At 45.7% G+C, this 21,809-nt stretch overlaps 1 protein-coding gene across 1 annotated transcript in view; it reads left to right on the top strand.

Annotated features, from left to right (window-relative positions):
* The first annotated feature begins 2,623 nt into the window (after positions 1-2,623).
* The window catches only part of PAK4 (p21 (RAC1) activated kinase 4), a 401,050-nt gene continuing 381,864 nt past the window's right edge, over positions 2,624-21,809 (top strand). The window contains exons 1-2 of the mRNA XM_069644235.1: positions 2,624-2,733; positions 15,071-15,177. The gene's annotated coding sequence lies outside the window, so the exon portion shown is untranslated. The remainder of the gene's footprint in view (positions 2,734-15,070; positions 15,178-21,809) is intronic.

A 21,809-nucleotide genomic window follows, 5' to 3' on the forward strand; every position in this document is an offset into this window, starting at 1 on the left:
AAAAGGAAGTGCTATAAAATTGACTAAGGGATGGGTTGGGCTATTTCTGCCTATGTAAACTAAACGTTGGCACCCATGATCCCAGTTTAATTTCCTAATAACTGCTGTCAGCACAACAGAAGCATTTATTTGTGATTAACCAGTTTGATAAACATAACATCTTTATAAATATAACCTGTGATAAAATGCAAAGCAAGTGGCACACAAATTACAGAGTATTAGTGTGGTACTCCGACAGCCGCGTTTTTTGAATTTGGAAATTACTCTTTTTTCTATGAACGTTTAAAATAATGTGTCCAGCATGTAGAATGCCTGCTTTCAACAGTCACCCCCACCGCTCCCCGCCACAGTGATGTGCATGGCCCATTGATTCCTGTGGTGTCCCCTTCAGGACAGAAGAAAACAAACGGAATGAGCAAACAGAGTTAGGAAAAGCTCAAGTGGCGGCTGGGGCAAGGAGCACGGCAAAGATTAGGTCACCAAGCCCCCAGCTTCCCTCTGCGAAGCTGGGGGCTTGGTAAAGCCTGGTCATATCTGAGTCAGGCTGGGTCCCCAGATCCGGCCATACATCTGATGCCGGACCTCAGACTCGGCCAGAGGGGTGCTAAGGTAGAGGGGCAGCCCAGGCAGGGGGGCCGGTGTTGTATAATCTGCCGTGGGGGAAGCCAGATATACAATACTTACAATGCATGCTTCTGTCCCTGCTCGCCTCCTCTCCCCCGCGGCACAGAGGGAGAGGGAGGCCAGCATTGCAGTGATCCGACCCACCTTGCTCATGTCCTCTCCCCACGAATTTCGCCTTCATGAGTCCAAACAGGGGGAAAGGCAAGCAGAGGGACCGGCAAAGGCCTGAAACGCTTGCTTCCTGTCACTGCTCCAATTGTGGTGTGGGGTGCTGAGCCCGAGAAGCAGCATCCCTTAACAGGCAAGAAGACGCTGGCGGAACCAGCAGGAAGCAACAACGCAGCGTGGACGTGTGATCAAAATGCAGGAAAGCGCATGTTCAGGCGGAGTTTTATTTCCCGTTTCGTGGCCACAGCACAGTGACTGAGCATGTGCATGGGGAGTTTTAAGCGAGACCAAAAAAAAGTATTTCCTCTTTTCTCCCAGTCCTGGATCACACGCCCCACAGATTGAAGACCTCCTACGGTATGGCTATTTTTAAGGCGAAATACTTAATTGTTATCTTGCTGGTAAGACTACATAGGAGTCTGCATTTTCATTGTATACTAGCAAAGTATACATGAACATGCAGGCACCTAATCAGTAAGGCAATGCAGGGAAAGAAAGGAACTCTGTCCTATACACAGGGCTTTAAGTGGGGTAAGAAATAGAGGGGTCCCTCAAAAAATACACAAACCGTAAGGTGTGCACACAGATATATATATATATACATACACACACGTTATATATTTGTGCGTACCTTATGGTTTGCGTAGTTTTCAGGCCATCTTTTTAAACATTTCGGGGTTTTATAAAAGATGGCTTGAAAAGTACACAATTCAAGCTCTCTTTTATAAACCTCGAAATATGTCGAGGAATCCCCAGGTTTGCCGAGGGTTAAAGACGCCTCTGCCACCTATGGAAACAAAGGGACAGTAACTGCCTCTGGTGACCCCTCATCTGAGTTACTATGACCGATGGAAGTGGCAGCCAGTCACAGCGTTGCTGTGGCTGGCTACCACTTCTGTCAGCTTGAATGACTTCATGGCGGGCGCATCTCCCGTAGCGGCAGGATAATGTGTCCCGCCAATGTTGCTGTGGGACCAGAGGGCCCTGGCTCAGCCCCACTTTTTGGAGACTGCCAGAGCCAAGACCTGGCAGGCCCTGGCCCACTTAAAGCACTGTCTATACAGATAGTGGAAGAAATTGGGGAAGGAGTTTAATCAAGAAAGACATCTTGTGGTACACACAGAGTCTGGCCGGTACAGCTCAAATGGCCGCACTGGTTAGTAAAGTTAGGCACATCTCCGTGCAATGTTTAAATCTCCCCCAGCAGCCCCAGATGCATCCAAGCCCTTGCGAGCCTGTGCAGCAGTGCATAAAAAGAAGCAAGCAGCAGTGGTTGTAAAAATGGAATCGCCATGGGGCTTACATTTCCAACTGGGTGAGCTCATTGCTGGTTTAACAGTTGAAGTCGTGTTGCGTAGATAAAGGTTAAGAAAGATGGAATATAATCCGACCTGCTATTGGCAGCCGAATTTGGGGAAAACATCTGCCCTGAAATCCCTCAGCATGCACGGCACGATCACAAATCACTTGTGTTTGGGGGCGGAGTGAGCCGGTATGGGGAGAACACTTACCAGCCAAGAAGACACACAAAGATCTGCTGTTGCTGCAACCAAAATCAAAATGGGAAAAACAAACCCACCCGCACCTAAATATACCTAGCGCTTTGAAACATTTCCAAGATGTATAAGCGCCCTATAATAAATACACAATAAAAAATAAATACCTGCCCGTGCACAGCATGGAACAGAGCGCTCATTCCTCCGTGATTCTCTCCCTAAGCACGTACAGTACAGACGTCCTACGTATAAACGTCAGGAGGACTTAACAGGAATACGTGAAGGGCGTCATGACGACGTAAAGGCATTTTAGAAACTATCGGCTAACTTTTAAAGAAACAATGCTATCGGGTCTCGTAGGAACTTTAAATGTGTGATTAATAATGAAAGCAATATAAGGCCTCCCTTTACGAAACGCTCATATCCTGATTCCAAGCTGCATCAGGTGAGTGCATGCGATCTAGCTCTTGTATGAATTTTTATATGCATTGCCTTTAGCATCCGTTAACTTGGACATTCTCAACCCTTTGTTACATTGTTAAGAGGAGCCCTTTTGCAACCTCTGGAAAAGCACGTTGAAGCTGGAATTCGTTGTATTGTACTTATCACATGTTGAAATTTAACATTGTAAGGACGTGACTTTCTAAACATCTGGTTTGTGTAATTACACAAGGCAGCCTCTTGTTGTTGGTATAGTAAACACAGTAGCTGCTCCGAAGCTCCTTTGCGGTACGTTCCAGGCTCTGGAATGCTCGCAGACACAGTAACAGCTGTGCAACTACTACACAGACCCTGCTCTGGTGTAAGTGACTACATATATAATAATCCCTGCGCAGGCTAATGATGCACACGTGTACTGTCTCTAGTTTTAGTGCCTACTCTGAAAGTTTTGATTCCCCACGGCTAATGGCTGCAGATCCGGTAGTCTTATGACCTTTCCGTGGAGAATAAATGTAGGCACAGTGCATGTTCTAGGTTTAATGGCTGCAGACACAGAAACAACACCCTGATGAATATTGGCAGACACTATCTTCTCTAGCCCTAATAGTGAAGGCCCTGGCTGGAGCGAATGAGTGCAGACACAATACCTGCTCTGGAACTAATGACTCCCGATTCAGTCCGTCATACCTGCTCATCAGCTATATCTGACAATACCTGCCCTGGGGCAAATAATTACAGGCACAGTACCGGATCTGGGACACCGATTCCAGACACAGTATCTGCTCTGAAGCTAATGGTATTTAACATAATACCTGCTCATGAGCAAATCTGGGGTTAATGACTGCAGAAACAGTAAAAACCCGTGCACCCTTTTCTTCTCGTGTGTCCTTTCCCAATCCTAATTGACACCTCGAACCACACTTTCTGAAATGAACTTACAGCGTAAAGAAGTGATCGGTAGGGATAAACCACGTGCCTCGATTTTCAAAACGTGTTTGCAACTGATGGGATGCTCATTCACTTCAATTGTGCCAAAAAAGTGGTGAACTATGTATCATAGTTGTGCACATTGAGGTGCTAGTTTCCCACCAAATTCACAACTGCGCGAGGCAGAGGGTGGAAAGAGGATCCTGGGCATTTCCAAGTAAATCCAGATTTTCATAAGAGATGCACTTTTCAAAGAGCAGGGGGGGACATTTCCCTGTGCCTATTTGGAATAGGTGCAGGGGGATATAAAATGTAGGGGTAGATCACTTATGGCCCTCTCATGCAATGAGTGAGTGAATGCTTTGTGTGAATAAACGAGTGAATGTTGAATCAAATAATGTAGGTGTGGGTGTGCTCATGCTGGCACAGGGAGCTGATGGCTGCACAGTATCAATGCACTTATAAAAAATATATATATTTTATTGCCATTTTTTAACAGTAAGAGCAGATGTAACCTCCCTTCTCGTTCCACACCTTCTCCCGCTCTTGATCCCAACGCATGTAACCAACAGCGCTTCCGGTCCAAGTTTCTGTGAATGGCTAGCTCTCTCGCCAGCCGTTGTACAGGCCCTTACACCATTTGAGGACCCCCCCATAGTCCTCATCTCCCTAGAAACTTCAGCCATATCTCCTCCCAGCTTCCTGTGAAGGCGTCCTCCCCAAGTGGAGTGAGTACTCACACCAGCAATCTCATTTTCCTCGGGCACCATGCAGCCCGCGAGTCCCGCTTCAGTTAATGCAGGACAATGTCCCAGTCTGAGAGAAACCTTTGGTGATCCCCTTGAATCAAATAGGTCACCCATTCCAGTGCCACAAAATTCCAGATTTTACTAATCCATTCGTGTTCTGTGGGGGCAGCTTTTTGTTTCCATTTGTGTGCCACCACAAGCGTTGCCTCCACTATCAGGATGATTTATGTCTTTCTTTGAGCTTTCAAGGATAGATTTTACTGAACCCCACCCATTCCCAGGATGTCCATCCCTATGTTGTCTGGCATCTGACTCCCAAAAACACTATTAATTGCTGCACAGGTCCTGGCCCAATAAGGCTGTATGACTGGGCATTCCCACCAGATATGGCTCCACAATCCCAGTTCCCCACATCCCCTCCAGCAGAGCGCTGACACAGTTGTTTAGAATGTATGTAGTTTTTCTGGGGTGAGATGCCATCGGACCATTATCTTAAACCACATCTCCTGAATCTGCATGGCCTGTGTGAGCTTGGGGATATCTGCCATAACGGATCCACTTTTTTTTTATTAGTTTCAACTTAATAATCATACAATATAACAACAATTATGCATCACAGTTCTTGTGTACAGTTTCCTATTGCTTCTTGCCTACCCCACACCTTAGTTCCACAACCCTTCCCCACAGGCCTTTATCCCTCCTCTCCACCTGAAGGGCTGTCTTCTTCTGAACTTGCCCAGTCGGACACTGATAGTGTAGCTACTATCTGTTTCCAAGCGATCAACGTGTCTGCCCCCCCCACCCCTCTCTGTTTGCAGCTTCGTTCCACACCATTGTCTCGGCATTGCCCATTTCTGGAGATCATGCTTCTGCTTCCAGTCCCCTACTCGCTTTCCAACTCATTGCTATCCTACGTTTAGCAAGTATATACGCCAGGTCTTTGAGTTTGCTCACATGTTTAAGTTTCCGCGGCCTGGGGAACCCTCCTAGCATGCATGCCCACAGCGAGTTCACATCCAGGTTTATCCCTCTTCTTGCTATGAGATGAGCCACCTCCCTCCAGAATCTCATTATTTTGGGGCATCCCCAGAACATATGTATCATTCCTGCATTCACCTCTCTGCATTTCGAGCATGCCTGTGTTCCAGCGTTTTCGTTTTTGAACTTGGCTATCTTCTTTGGTGTCACATATGCTCTGTGGGTGACGTATAACTGAATCTGTTGTAACCTCACGTTCCTTGATAGTTTCTCGTGGTATCCCTGTGCCCTGACCCACAATCCGTCTCCCATTGATTCCCCTGCTTCCTCTTCCCTATCTCTTCTCGTCTGGTTCACCTCCTTCTCAACTCTAGACATCAGTAGTTCATATATTCGGGAGACCTCATGGCCCCCGTCCGACCTGTCAAAAAATGTTTCCATGACCGCGTCGGACCAACTCTACCTCTGACCACGTACTCTTTATCAACTTCACCAGCCTAATATGTTATATATTGCCTCGGTGTAATCCTGCGCCTCCACCAGCGTGTCAAACTCTATTGCCTTCCCGTCTTGCCACACATCCCGAAGGTCGCTATGCCCACCGGTTCCCAATGCCCTCTGATGGTCCTCCTCATGTGCACATCCAACCCTTCTAGTGGCATCTGTGGGAAGCACGGACTGGTGTTCTCCAGTACTCGGCAGGCTCTCCACCACATCTCCCCCCCCCACATGTCTAACAGTCTCGTCCCCCTTTCTTGCTGCATTTTCGGCAGCCACATCCATTCATTCAGAAAATAAGGAGTACATTCGGCTCTCAACAGTTTGGACTCCGATGTAGGGGCCTCTGATATTCACCTTGCTACATATTGAGCTGGCTAGCCAGGTAGTATATTTCGAAATTGGGCAATCTGATGCCCCCCTGTTCATACGGGTTCTGCAACTTCCATAATGCTACTCTATTCCTGGAGTTGTGTCATATGAACCCCCTGCATACACTCTGGATTTAAGTAAAGAATCATTTGGGTATCATATATGGAATATTCGCGAAATAGTGTAGTAACGTGGGCAGTACCACCATCTTTAATAGTGCCCCTTTCCCCATCATGGTCACCGGTAACTTGGCCAAAAAAGTCATGCTCTTTTGGATTTTCGCCACAGCCTTCTCTGTATTATGTTTGTGTTCAACCTCCACTTTATGTCGCGCTATTCCTAAATATCTGCCCTGGGGGAATATGCTTGACTTCTTGGGGTTAACCGTTATACCAGACAGAGTCGCGTACCACTCCATAATCTCTAAAATATACTGTAGATTCTCTTCAGGGTACTTCAAGTACAACAGCATATCATCTGCATACATCGAAATAAAGTGCTGTCCTCCCTTCATCCTGATCCCCACTTCTCCGTATTGTTGCCTCAAGTATATTGCCAGGGGCTCAACTGCTAAGATTAAAAGCATTTGGGGACCTTGGACATCCCTGTCTGGTGCCGCTGCCCAATCTCCATTGGTCTGATATGGTCGCCCCGGTTGTAACTCGAGCCAATGGTTCACTGTACAACAGTTGGGCCCACTTCGTATGCACGTCAAAGCCATATTCTTTTAAAACAGCCATCCGCCAAGGCCACTTAACCAAATCAAAGGCTTTCACTGCATCCAGTGAGATTATTGCCACCTCTTGGGCGCTCCCCTCTGTTTGGTCTATCACGTGATGGAGTCGTCTAAGATTGTCGGATATGCTCCTTCGCGGGACATACCCCGTCTGATCAGGGAGTATACGTTTATTTATGACCGATCTAAGCCTACTAGCCATCACTGCTGTATTATTGTCCTGATTGAGCATTGATAACGGTCAGTAAGAGCCACAGTCCATGCTCGGTTTGTCAGGCTTTAGGAGCAGAATAATAATCGCTTCCCTCAGGGACTCTTGCAAACTGCCTTTGTCGAATGCCTCATTCAACATTGCTAACATCGGGGAGAGCAATTCTACTTTGTATGTTTTGTAGAACTCACTCGGGAGTCCATCTGCCCCTGGGACTTTATTCGTGGGTAGTAGTTTAATCACTTGTTCCAACTCTTCTAACGTGATTGGGGCCTCCAAGCTCTCTCTCGTTAAAGAGCACCCAGAGAACCAGTAATCTGGACCCCCATGTATCTAATGCCAGTTTCTGCCCATCTATAGGTTACTAGACCCCGCAATTCCTGAACCTTTTCTGAGGGTGCGGTCACGTTTAATAACTCTGACTTGTGGGCATTTTATTTTTAGCCCTGCCACACTCCCCAAAGAGAAGAAGTTCCTGTGATATCCCTGGAAATGAGGTGTCTGGCTCTGTGATCAAGAGGAGCATTTCATCAGCAAACGCTGTGACTCTATGCTCCTCACCCCCAAAGGGAACCCCCCCAATATCCGGGGAGGCCCTAATGCTGGCCAAGAGTGGCTCCAGGTGGATGGTGCATAAGAGCGGGGAGAGCGGGCAACCCTGCTTAGTGCTTCGTGAGACTGTGATCCTCTGGGAAAGTTACTTGTTGATTGCCAGGCGCAAGGAGGGAGTTCAGTAGTTAGCTCCTACAATTAAAAGGAATTTAGAACCGAATCCCATAACCTACATGGTATAGAAGAGGAATGGCCATTCAACCCAGTTGAATGCCTTCTCTGCATCCTACGCTCGTATAAGTAAAGGGGTTCTAGATTTATTATTTTTTCAATCCGATGACAGACCCCCAAATGTTATCTGAGGTCTGCCTATGCCTAATAAATCCCAATTGGTCGGGATCAATCAGTTTGGGGAGGAGCTTATCCAGGCGTGAGGGCAGAACCTTGGTGTAGATCTTTGTGTCTAGATTAATAAGGGCATTTGGCCGGTACAAATAGTGACATACTTACCCGGCTTTGGGAGCAGCAGAACCATAGCTTCTTCCATTGTCGGGGTGATACACCGTGCCCCCCCCCCAAAAAAAGAGTTGAAGAGCTGGACTAAGCGCGGTACCAGTGTCTCTAAAGGTTTTGTAGAAGCACGCTGGAAAGCCGCCCAGGCTCCGAGCCTTTCCTGATGGCTAGGCAGCTAAAGCCGCCCTTTTTTCTTCAGGAGTAATGTCTCCCTGAAGTTCTTCCCGTTCTTGAGGAAGGATGTTAGGGAGAGGGCACTTGGACAGGTATTCCCTTTGGGCTCCCTCCTCAGGGGAATCTGATGTGTACAGGGATGAATAAAATTCTGTGAAGGCCGAACCTATGTCAGGTAGATCAGTGCTTTCTTGCCCCCCGACCTTTATTTTTAGGATTGTCCTTGACACTTCTTTTTTTCCTAATGAACCTCGCTGACAGTCGATCCGCCTTATTGACTTTGACACAATACCTCTGTTGAAGGTGGGGCAATGAACGCTCTGCAGTTCTAGTCTGCAAATCATCTAATTGGCCCCTAATCAGCCGATATTCCCTTTGTAGCGTACTCCCAGTGTTATTTGCCATTTACGCCATTATTTGTTTTAGTTTAGCTTCCAGTTCCTTCTGTAAGAGACCTAGTTGTTTGTCCCTCTGGTACTTCATCGCAATAAGCTCCCCCCTCAATGTAGTCTTAAAAGCATCCCACAACACCTGGTCCCGTACACCCTCTGTTGTGTTAAGTGCAAAGTAATCCAAGATGTTATTCTTTATGTCCTCACATAGGACTCCGCCCTTAAGGATATGGCTAGGGAACTTCCACTGCTACAGGCCTGGTTCGTTCTGCCCCATATTTAACGTAATTGATATGGGCGCATGGTTTGACAAGGCGATCACTCCTAGCTCTATCCCTGTGACCCTACCCAATAGTGACCTCGAAATCCAGGAGTAATCTATCCTTGAGAAGGATCTATGAACGTGGGAATAAAATGTGTAGCCCCCCTCAGTTCCCTTCAGCCATATACCAACGCCAATTGGGCCATGTGTTCGGTCAAGCAGGTAGATGGCACTACCTGGTTGTGGAACACCCTTGCGCTCCTGTCTTCTCTTGGGTCTCAGGACAGATTAAAGTTGTCTACCAATATTATCTGCCCTTTGGCAAAAGTCTCCAGTTTGGCCAGTGTCGCCCTCAAGAACCTATCTTGCCCCGTATTGGGGGCATAGATTGGTGCCACTGTATATTTCCCCCTCTCCCATTGGAAAGAGGCCGCCAGATACCTGTCCCCTCTCTGTAGCTATGACTTGGAAGCCTTGGATGTCACGAATAACACCCTTCCCCCTCGCCTTCTTAGGGGCATTGAATTGGAATAAATGGAGGTACCCCTTGATTTTCAGCTTATGCCCGTCTCGCCTCCGAACGTGTGTCTCTTGGAGGGCTACAATTCCTGTGACTTCCCCCGCCCCAAGAATTGTTCTAATTTCCTTCTCTTAACTGGGGAATTAAGCCCCCTGACATTTAGGGCGGTGACCCGAAGCACTTCCCTCTTTCCCATGGTCGTCTTACCGTGCTGCTCACACTAATGACTTGCTGCCGTTGGGATCCCACCCCCTAGCTTCCCCGACCCATCATCTCTGGAATTGACCCATTGTAACAACCCAGAGTAAACCTGTGCAGGTCCCCCTAGACCCATGTAGATAAACCAAGACATGCTGTACCACCCACCTCCTCCCGGTACCGTTGCCCCAGACTTCAGTCTCGATGGGCGTGTGGGCACCTTCCACTCCTACCCCCTCTTCAGGGGCGGGGGGAGTTTAAACCGGGCCTCTTAGGCCCCGTTTATTTTAGTCCCTTATCGAAAAACTTTGTCAACTCTCACATTTACCTCTTGAGCAGTTCTCTCGCTGGTCTTTGTTCCTGCCTTGGTGACCCCTGTCCTCAATCTTCAGTACCCTCGTACCTTCCTTGCAGATGGTGACTCAATGCTGTTTCCCTTCCCATTCGAACAGTAGTCCAAAGGGAAAGGTCCATTTATAGTGTATGTCCGCTCTCATTAGGGCACACATCACTAGGCCCATCATCCTATGCTTCACCATGCTGGTCTGGGCTAGGTCCAGCAATAGCTGAAGTTCCGAGCCATTGTAGCTGATTGATGTGGCCCTCTTGGCAGCTGCCAGCACCTTCTCCTTTAGCACATACACGTGTAAGGCCACCCCTACATCTGTGGGTCTGGCCCCTGGCTCTTCCCTTCTTTGACCCCACTCTGTATGCGTTCCAGCTCTATTACAAACCAGTCTTCCACCTCCAGCAGGTCCGCAAACACTTGCTGCGCCATCGTGTAAAGATCCTTGTCCATCACCGCCTCAGCAAGGCACTTTTGAAGTTGGATCTTCTCGGGCGGTTTTCAAGGTCTTCGCTCTGGGTCTCGAGGTTCTGCGTGACCCTTGCTAATTGCTCTACCAGCTCGTCGATCTTTGTTGAGTGCGCTCAACCTCTTGTATGGTGCTCTCCCCTGCATCTGTCCACTCCTCTAGTTTCGTTATGTCCCCCTTCACCTCTTCCAACGATTGGGACAGTTCCGCTCCCATCATGCTCAACTGCGACTGAAAGGTGTTCGCTATCTTGTCCCCAAAATCCTGAAAACATTGGTGAAAGACCTCCTGGTTGACTACTTAATATTTTTCAGTGCCTGCCAGCGCCACCAAATCCTCTCCTGCCGTGATCTCCCCCAGCCGGTACCTTGCTGTCTCTGCACCAGAGTCTCTGCAGATTGCCTTCCTATGGTTTCTTCAGACTTGGGGACAGCTTGCATGTCCTTCCCCTTGTTTTTGGACATAGTGCGTAGGAAGGTCTGATGGGGGCGAGCTCTGCCCCTCCTATTCTCCCTGATGTTGTTGTGCATCCTTCGGACCTCTTTTGGACATTTTTTCAGGGCGTAGGAACCTCTGCCACTTTGTGGGTCCTCCCTTGACTGTGCAGGGTGGGGGGGTTGGAACTCCCCTTTAACTGTGCGCAGGTGAGCCATTGTTTGTCCTCCCCCTGGTCCCCCGACCGCCCCTCGGGTTTCAAATGACCTCCTCCTGGCCCTAGTGCCAGGATCACTCTGCCCTGAACTCAACCACATGGCCTCTCCCTTATTCTTCCTTGCCCACCACGGATGTAGATGGACTTTTTAGCCTTCTATTCCGCCTCAGGATTGGCCAGGGCCCCACCGGTCACTGTCTCCTATACGTGGTGCGCCTCTTGCTCCCTCGTCGCCCATGCTTTGCTTCTGGTTGTGGGTGTGCTGGCTGAGGCACCATATGCAGCTCCAAAATCACAAATTTACCTTAAATGGACCTCCAGCCACCCCGGCTATAATACCACAGGGCATCCCCTGGTCTTCTCTGTAAAGTGCTGGCTTCAAAGCTTGGGCAGGGGCCCTCCCGCCACGCTCCCTTACTCCTCAACGTCACTCTGCTCAAAGCTGGTGATCACTGCCTGCTGATCACTACCTGCACTGGCCAGCCTCTGCCTGCCTGCACACTTTCCTTGGGCCAGGGCGCACGCTGACCTGTGATGGTTCTCCCCCATGGGGGGGCAGAGGGGAAGTTGTGCCCCTCATGGTCTCCACCATCCTGCCTCTTGATGTTCGCTGTGCGGCCCCTGCCGGGCCTCTTGGCCGTTCCAGGTACTTTTCTCCGCTGCGCAGCCCTCAGCAGTTGGCTACAGGTATGGCCCCTCTTGATGCTCCTGATCTCTCCGATGAGTCACTGCTTCGCCGGCGCGAGGGTGGCTTGGTCCTGCCTCGATCATCGCGCTGGTGCTTGCCAGCAGGGGAGCCCCTGCTCCACGAATCAAGCCTCGGTGGGCCTCCAATATCGCAGGCAGCTCCTTCCTGATGGGCTCCTCCGCCGTCCGACAGCAGCTGCTTTCTGCCACGCAGCCTCGCAGCAGCACTGGATCCTCAGCCGCCCTGGGTCTCCCAAAGTGGTTCTTCTTGCTCAGTCTGTGAGCGTGTCTCTCAGCATGGCCTGTAATGGCTGCAGGCGCAGTGTCCCCGCCCCTCAGACACCACGGAGACGAAGGCTGCCCACCCACCTCTGCTGAAGTCCCCCATCGATCTGGGATGTTGCACTCCACCACTGCAGTCTGCATTGATAAATCTCCAACTGAGGAAGGCTTTTGTAATCTCTTTGTCTTTGGTCCTGGGGGCCAGGGGGGGAGTGAGAGCTTCACGCTGCTCTCCCCTCGGTGTCCATCTTGGAATCACAATCATGATGCACTTTTGAATGGGTATCTATCATAGATGCCAGTAAAAAAAATGCAGTTTTTTTACATTTTATTTATTTATAGAAAGGATGATCTGTGCTTTTATGTGGCTGCACTGGTATTTTGGGGTACCCAGTCTAGCCATTCTTTTCTGTGGCATTTTTTTTCTTTTTACTGGGATTCTATGACAAAGCAAGCATGATGAGTGGTATGTGTCTATTTTATTTATTTGTAGAGCGCGCCAAGCCCTGAGGCATTTGGGTGCTTAGCTTACAGGTTACATAATTACATTTTACAGAGTTGTATGTATACAGTTACATTTGACAGGACATCGGCCAGTTATGTATGTACAGTTAAAATGTAACAAAAATAACAGTGAGGTAGTTGAAGAATGCCAAGGCGAACTTGACAATCACAATTGCAAATTTACAGTAGTTATGTTGAGTGCATGTCTGTACATATAATTACAATGTCACAGGAAAGCTTTACAGGGTGGGCAAAGTTATTTAGATTAACTACATTCTTGCTCGTGCAGCCAAAGCTTGACATCTTTCCTGAATAAATGGTAGGAGGGTTTCGGATCTTAGTGTTATGGGGAGCTTGTTCCAACGTTTGGCTACTAGACCAGGGAAGCTAATCCCTCCTGCTCTTTGTTGGTTGAACCAGGGGATCTAGATGCAGTAAGTCTGGGCAGTTCTGGTCGGGCGGGCTGGTATGTTACGTATGAAGCTGTTGGACAAGAATTGAGGTGCCAAGTTGAGTGAGATTCTTTGCTTGACGGTAAGCCAGTTAAGGTTACCTGTGGTTTCCGAGATATGTTGTGATCTCGGGATATTCAGTGCTGACTTGATGGTGTTCTTTTGAATGACTATTTAAGTTCCTTGAGTGGTGCCTAGATATAGTTTATTACAATAGTCACGTTTTTAAAGGACTAAGGCTCTAGCTATTGTGATTTGCCAACGTTATGAATGGTCTGCAAGCAGTGATTAATTTACAAGTATAGGCAGAAGAGGAGGCAATAGCATTAGTTTGTCTAGTTAATGAGAGGGGAGAGTGGATATAAATGCGTAAGGTTTTTACATCCTTTTGATTATGTTTCTGTCAATATTGAAGGAGGTGAATTGTTAATCTAGTTTGTTCAATTCAACAAGTGATCCAAGGAGGAGCCGCTCTGTCTTATGATCATTAAGACGGAGTCCATGCTTGGCTATCCAGGCTTGTATAGTGAGGTAGATGCTATTGAGTATTTTGCTGTCAGTGGCATAGTCACCAGTGATGGGGATGAGTATTTGGGTGTCATCAGCATAATTAGTATAGGTGACACCCATATAGTCAAGGTCATCAAACAGTGGCTTTGTGAACACATTGTATAGTGTTGGCGACACGCAGGAACCTTGGGGAACACCGCATGTGATGGTTGTTGGTTCTGCGGAGGCTGATGGTGCAAAGACCCTCAAAGATCTATTGTTGAGGAAGGGCTGGATCCAGACGTTGGCTTCATCAGAGAAATACGCAGCAGACGTAAGATGGTTGCAAAGGACTTTATGGTTCACAAGGTCAAACGCTGCTGACAGGTCATGTAGGAGGAGCAAGGTCAGTTTGCCTTTCTCTTTGAGGACTTCAATTTGGGTCTTGAGGTCGATCACGGCTGTTTCAATCCCATGTCTGGGTCTAAACCCTGATTGTCTGAGACCAAGAAGATTATTGGATTCAAGGTGATGTTGAATCTGCAGATAAGCTGCTCGGTCCAGAATTTTCAACAGAAAAGGTACTGTGGTGATGGGTCTATAATTAGAAGGATTATTTGGGTCTAGAGTTGGCTTTTTTAGGAGTGGGAGTACCCAGGCATCTTTTAGGTTATTAGGTAGACTAGCATTTAGGGCAGCCAGTCAAGTCATTTCTTACTGTGGCGTGGCTTTTATCACTGGGTATCAAGGGTAAAGCAAACTTGGTAAGCATTATTACCCATCTAGACTCTCCTGCATTGTGCAGCCAGTTTGGACATGTTTTCTTGTGACATTTTTAAAGGCAAATCCAACAGTAGTGTGAGGCAGAGCCATGGTGGGCATGTGTTCTTATAGTATCATTACTGGCATTGTTATGTTCAGTTGATTTGTACCGCACCATTACCACCGAGGGGCAGTCTCCAGGTGGTCGCATGGATCTCCAAAAAAGTGGGGTGGGAACATTAGTGGGGGGAAAAGGGTGAAAAGATAGGTTCAGAACCAGGATGTGTGTGTTTTGCATGTGGTCACTTGTGAGCCGCCTCATTGTAACCGTATGGGTAAGATTCCATCCCTCGGGTGTGTGGTAGTGTTTTGTTTTGGTGTTAGTGTTGTGTGGTTATGATGGGTTTGTCGTGTGCACTGGTTAGTGTCCATAAGGGATTCATAGTCGCAGGTGGTCGTAGCTGTAAGGTAGTCCGGCATCTTGGTGCAGAGTTGCATGATAAGATCTTTGTTTTGCTCTGAACGCATTTTTTGGTATCCCCGATCTTCTTGCTTAAGTAGATCTAGTCACAAAGCCCATAACTGCAATTTATCATTTCCTTTCTTTTGGTTGCAGATCTTGAGAACATAAGCAACAGACTTTGCTTCTCTACAACCGGTCTTCTGAAAAACAAGTGTGTGTGTTCTTCACCAGCAATTTCAGTTTGTCTTCCAGAGAAAAAAGTAAGTTTTAAAAAAACGTTTTACTGCAATAAGAATGCATAGTAAGGCAGCCTCGTTCCTTTGCGGTGCTGGAACTTGCTTTTTAAGCAAGATTCTTAATGATGAGAAGGCATCTCCTTGAAAGTAGGTGGCCATGCATGGGGCCTTTATTTGCCAATGTTTCCAGTGATAATGACGCCGTGATAATGGCTGCCAGGTGGAAGAATGCACCCTCCTGACAATGCAGCACTTTTCCCCAAATATTCTAGGATTGGAGGTAATAATATATACACCTCCTAGAATATTTGTGGAAAGAATTTTAGAGGCCAGGAAAAAAGTCGTCTACCTAGGGACTACTTCACAGCGACATTATCACATGGAACCGCTTGCTGGTAGTGGTTGCCTCTAAATTCTTTTGCACACGAGTTTGCATCAATATTTCTATTGACTATTCTGGGTGCACTTGGGTTCTGAATTTGATCATTCAATTATTCGTAGTGTATGCAAGAATGCAACAGTAGTTCTTTTTCCTAAATACATTGTTGAACTAAACGGTTAATTCTTCTTCCCGCAAACACTGTTTTCATGTCTTCTTGTTTTGTAACAAAAATCAAACTTCTAGAAAGTGGAGCAATACTGACTAAAGGGCCACATAAAGACATATGCTGCAATTCTACTGAACACTGTCTTTGGCCATGGTGCAGAATTATTTTTTATGGTATGCATTGGACCGTGAGTCCTGCAGAAGGGGATATCCTGTGCTTGAACCATACCAGAGCAGGTACACAGGTACTTTACATTGGCTGGTTTTACTCACTTTCCAGCTTTTAACCTCTCCTCCTTCAACTACGTTCCTTTAGATTAAAACTCATTTTCTCCACTCGACAAAAGGACTTACCGTCCGTCTATCTTCTGAAAATGTGAATAGGTTATTGTAGCAGTATTTGTATTTTTTTAAAGCATCCTTTTGGATTTTTACATCTTTGTTTTGTTTCCTTTTGGGAGGCATTTTAAATCATTTAAAGCTTGCACATGTTTGCCCTGCCCCCTTCCTCATACTTTGTGCTCTTCTTTTTGTTGAGAGTATCACATCAGATTGATAGACTTCTTTGTTGTGCATATCCAGTTGGTAGTCCTTTCCACACAAACTCTTTCAGTTGGTCAACAACATTTGCAGTGCTCTCATTTTGACACTATTTTGGTTTAATTTGCAAACCGTTTTACAATTTGTTTAGGAACGATGTGGCTAGAAGTGGGATTAGTCCAGTGTCCCACTTCATGGTGGGTTGCACGGCTACATTGGCCTGTTAGGTGGCAGCAGTGCGTCCAAATGATCTGGAGGCATTACAGCGTACTGCCATGAGATCCTGCCCTAATGAGGTCCCCCATTTCTCAACCGATTGCCTCCCCCAACTAATTGTGTAGTTATGGGTCACCTTTCTTTACTTCCCCCTCGATCTATTCTCTCCTCTCCTATGCTACAATGAAGTCCCACAGCCAGCTCGATTCTGAGCTTGCACGGTTATTCTCATACAGTTGCCGGTGAGTGGCCTTGGTTATCTGAATGAAGAAGTGAAATTTGTTTTCTGTACCTGAAATGCCGAAGCCTAGCAATGTCTTCTCAAGTGACAGGGGAGCATGGAAAGCCATACTTTTAATTTAAAGAGCTCGTCTTGCTTTGGTAACTTTATTTATTTTTTAAATTTATTTATTGAATATAGTTGAAATTACATCAACTTTTTCAATTTATACAGATTAAAAAAAAAAAATCATAAGCATAAAATCCAATTAAGAAAACCATATAAATTCATAACATACTGTACAATCATCATCATTCTAGGTTCAAGGCCTGTAAAAAATTAATCGTTGCAATTCTTATACTCATACATTCAGTGGCTGCCAAGGCGACCCATCTATTTTTTGGATCAAGTTGTGCAAAGTATGCAAAATGATTAACAAAGTGCAATTTTCTTAATATTGGAATGTCCGGCACTTAAAGTACTAAGTGTTGAAGAGATTCTACAATCATAACATTTTTACAGAACCAACACCAGTTAAGGTCAGAGGAAATTTGTTTCCTTCTTGTTTTAACCTCACAGGTGGGCCAGATCTTAAACCTCAAACGAAGAATGGCAGTTCTTAAGGCAGCAGATGGTGCTAAGCATAAATAAGAAGCAATGTTTTTAAAACGTTTTGGGCCAAAGATTGTAGAATCAAAGTCTTTATAAGTTAGACACTGAGTTCTGGTGTCAATCCAGTCCATCATATACAACTTCTTCTTTGCTTGCTCTGGATGAGCAGTAAGGAGTTCAAGTGATATGTCGGCATGCACCATGATTGTTAATATTTTCGTAGACCAGTATTTCGGAAATATTTCTGTAGAATTGAGCAGATAGCTTGAAATGGTGGATAATGTGGAGTTACCATATGTAGATAACAGACAATAACGTTGGGCTGCCCTCAAAGATAAGGCCCAAATATACATAATTTGGTACCGTCTTTAAGGGAGTCCCCTCGATCTGCCAGTTCAATAAGTGTTTGCGTGAGCCTTTAGGAACATATGCGACAATTTGTGTTTTACTCGTGTTTACTACCAATTCATTTTCTTTGAAATAAGAGCATAGGGATGACAGAAGATTGTGTAAACCACGTGAAGTTTTTGATACCAACACAAGATCGTCCGCATACCATAAGGCACAAATTTTTACATTGTTCAATTTAGGAGCATCAGCGATTACTTTGCAAAAAATGTCACGTACATCATTAATGAAGAAATTGAATAAGGCAGCCGCTAAAATGCACCCCTGTTTCAACCCTCTATACATTGGAATTGGGGTTGATAGAAGCCCCTCAGAGTTTAGCCTTAAATAGACCTTGGTTTGTGAGTGGAGGGCAAAAATAATGTCAATAAGAGTGGATGGGCAGTTCGCTTTGATTAGCTTATCTATAAGTTTTGGTCTTGAGACTGAATCAAAAGCGGAATGAAGATCTACGAACGCAAAATATCTGGCTTGCTTCTTATGAATTGCTTGTTGTTTTATAGCATTTAAAGTAATTAAATTAACACCCGTGCCTAGACCTGCCACGAAACCAGTTTGTGCTGGGTCACGTTGATTTACTTTATTCGACCAAGCATTGAAATCTCTTAACACCAATCTACAAAAAAATTTTCCCGGCACGTCTAGTAACGTTATTGGACGAGAATTTTTAGGATTCATTCGATCACCTTTTTTATAGACCGGAATGATTACAGAAGAACGCCATGATTGCGGAATATTTTTAGTTTGGTAACTTTAACACACGGTCTGTACAATGCATTTGCCTAAGGTCATACGACTGCACCCCAATAAATAAGTGCTTGAGGTTTTCTTGTGTGTGTGTGTGTATGGAAAAAGCACAGGAAGTGACAAATTTAGGCTTCATCAACATAATCGAAAAGTTTGCTTTGCTAGATTTGATTTACTTTGCACTTAACAGATCATTAATTGTGTTTGTCTTGATATATGCAAATCACATACATTTTCTGATACAGCCACATGAAGCACCCATATAAATCCTCAGTAAATAAATACATGTTTATATATTTTTTGCTTATCAAGTGACTGCGCAGTTCAGAAGAATCTGCAGTCTAGTTTTAGATTGTCTCTAGATTAAGCTGGGTGTTCCCTTTCTTCTCCCAACAGTCTTTTGCGTACTTGTGGGAGGTTGGCGGGTTGGAGGGAAGAGGAGTGGACCTGTATTGGAACTGTACCATGATGTCTCCACAAGAAAGGAGAGCAGGTGGGGTGGGGGGGCAAAGCTAGCTGGCCATGGACTTCAAGACTAATCCCCATTTCTGGTTTATGAACGTGAGGTGCTGACTGGTTAGACTCAAGATATGTGGCCTGTGTTTTGAACTGCTCTGCAAAGACCAATGGGTTTCATGTGTTTTTGCTAACTAATGTTTCAATGCACATTTTATGGCATATTGTTTTAATGCACTCATATACTCCGATTCCTCTTATCGAGGCTCACGCCACAGTGATTGAAGCAGTGACCGGTATCTGCCACAGATAGGTGAACCGATGGGACATGACCATTGAATGCTACTGTCAAACCTATCTGATGTGCATTCAGAATTAAGATTCAAGATCTACACTGGAAAAATACAATAGATGCTGACTCTGGCACATATGGAGTAATGACGCCATCGGCTTAACAGCTACTAGCCAAGTACAAGTCTAACTCGGGAATTAACATCCCAAAGGTTCAGAACCTAAGACACCTTACCTCTATAAGAGTTTAAAAAGCAGTCCATAACAGGACGTTGAACCAAATAATGTACTTGTGACACCAGACAACCTGCGATCATAACTTCAGTAAAAGAAGAATGTGCTTTTTCTACATTGTTGGAACTCTACTCATTGTGGCTCCTCCTGATGAAGGTCCTGTAACAATCCCGAGGACAGAAACATGTTGATTCTTCCCTCTAGTGATAATCGACTTAGAAGTAGAGATTTAGACTAATTTAGGGTCAGCACAACAGAAAGATGTGTATCCTCTTGAATGTTGTCTTACAAAAGAGTGGATGTATTTAATACCCAGTCTATACTGTAGAAGTATTTGTTGTCACTTTTCTTAATATATATATGTTTTAGAGTTTTTAATGAACTTTTGTATTGTGTTGTCATCTCAGTAACGAGATTTGTATGAATAGTCTTAATAAAATATTGAATTGTTATGAATTGGTTTTCTTCGAGGTATAACTGCTGCCATTTGTGTAGTAGTAGCAATTTCTTTTTCCAAAGTTAAGGTAGACGATCACTGATGAGTGATCATTTGGGTTTTCCCTTTTTGTATTAGTATATTCTTTTTTTAATGCACATATGTTTTTCTTAGAAATAGGGAAATTGGGAGAGCAACCCTCTACCTTTCCCTTGCCCACAAATATTGTGTCACTCAAAACTACCATTTACTTTTTGCAGGAGGAAATGAGCATTAAAAAGATGCAGTAAAAGAAAATATTGGTCTGTAAGAACCCTGGTTACTGGTCCAAGATGATAGAGGATTGGGGTACATGTGGCTCTGCAGTGAAGGGCCAGAGATGCAGAGCGGGGATCCTGTTCTGAATCGTGATTTTGTGCAATGTATTGTGAATCCCGATAATTGGCTGTATGCAAGTCAGGGTGCGTCATGGCCATAGACATTGTGTTTTAAGGTCAATGGCACCTAAAATATTGTGTTTCCTACTTACCCCTGTTTGTAATGGTGCCACAATGGAACTAAAAGAATAAAGTAAAACCCAGAAAGACTTCTAATGCAATAAGAAGAGTACAGTGTGTAATCAATACCTCGAATTGAGTTTAGAAAGCACTATTGTGGTACAAATAAGCGTTGGATAATTTTTTATTCCGATGTTTCAATCTACCAAGAAGCTGTAACATTCCTATACACATTGTCTTTTTCTCGAAGAAAAGCACTAGCCACGATATCGGACGGGACCTAAGCTTATTGTATACTGCCCCTTCTTGTGGTTTTCTTAAAGGTTTGATACCTGTTCAATTAGATACTGGCTGCTTCCAAATGCTCGTGTTTTCACCATGTTGTTAGCAACAGTCCACTGAAGATCCAAAACACAAAGTTCTTAAAGTGCCGAAAAGAAAGCCAATGTATTTCTGCCAGATAGGGCCCTTCCCTTCCCCAAGATTTCTCCGGCTTTTCATTGTGGCTTTAATAAATGTCCACGTTTTCAAGGGGGGGGACCCTTGCCCTGAATTTCCTTCAGTTTAGCAGTTCACAAGTGTTCACACTCCAAAGGAGTATGGTTCTTCCTCTTTGCTCTGTTCACCTTCAGTTTAAATGCAGGGGACTCTTCCTCTCTTTTCCAATGCATGGTTCTCTCCTGCCAGGGCTTTTTAGATTCAGTTCAATAATGCCCATTCGGCAGATGGTTCCCCTTTGTTCCCCAATGCCTGGTTTACTCTCTTGGCAGGGCTTTTTCAGTAGTCACTTTCTCTTGCACCCAGTTAATTATAATGTTCATACACTGAGTCACTGACCCTTTCTAAGCAATTCTTAATGTCCCATCTCCCTTGTCTGGGCTCCCTTGAGGTGTTAACGGTACGCAGCATTCTCCCTGAAGCACCCCAGTGTCCCAAACTCCTTCTCTGGGTTTACCAGTCTCCGTTGGGGGCTTCGGAATCCCTATTGTCTCACCGTTCTCACTGTAGCCTGCTTGCTGGCTGAGAGCGCATTCCGTCTGCTCCTCTGTTCCTGTCTGGTCACTTCCTCGCTTGTCCTCCCTCATGTGGTCTTCCCACAGATAGCCGCCCCCAGGGTTGGAGTCGGATAGCTTCTGCCTTTCCCTGGCCACATGAGGGAAGATTTTCCCCCAACGAGTTGGTGACTGCTTCGCTAGATTTGTCACAGTGGGCAACATGACCAGCTCTACTACCCCTATGTACAAGCAACGTTCACTCACTGAGAGATATTGGTCTTGTACAGTGGAATTTAACTTGTACGGAGAGCCGGCTGCTGTTGAAAGAGTCCACTGTTCAAAAGGGTTCCGCAGACCCACTGTGTCTGAACCGATGGAGGAATGACCTGAACAGGTGTGCGGCTTCGGAACGCCGGATCTACAACGCACAGGGTTGCCCCCACAAATTCAGGAAAAT

The sequence above is a fragment of the Ambystoma mexicanum genome, chromosome 2p, assembly GCF_040938575.1.
Source record: "Ambystoma mexicanum isolate Mex_15411 chromosome 2p, UKY_AmexF1_1, whole genome shotgun sequence".
NCBI lineage: Eukaryota > Metazoa > Chordata > Amphibia > Caudata > Ambystomatidae > Ambystoma > Ambystoma mexicanum.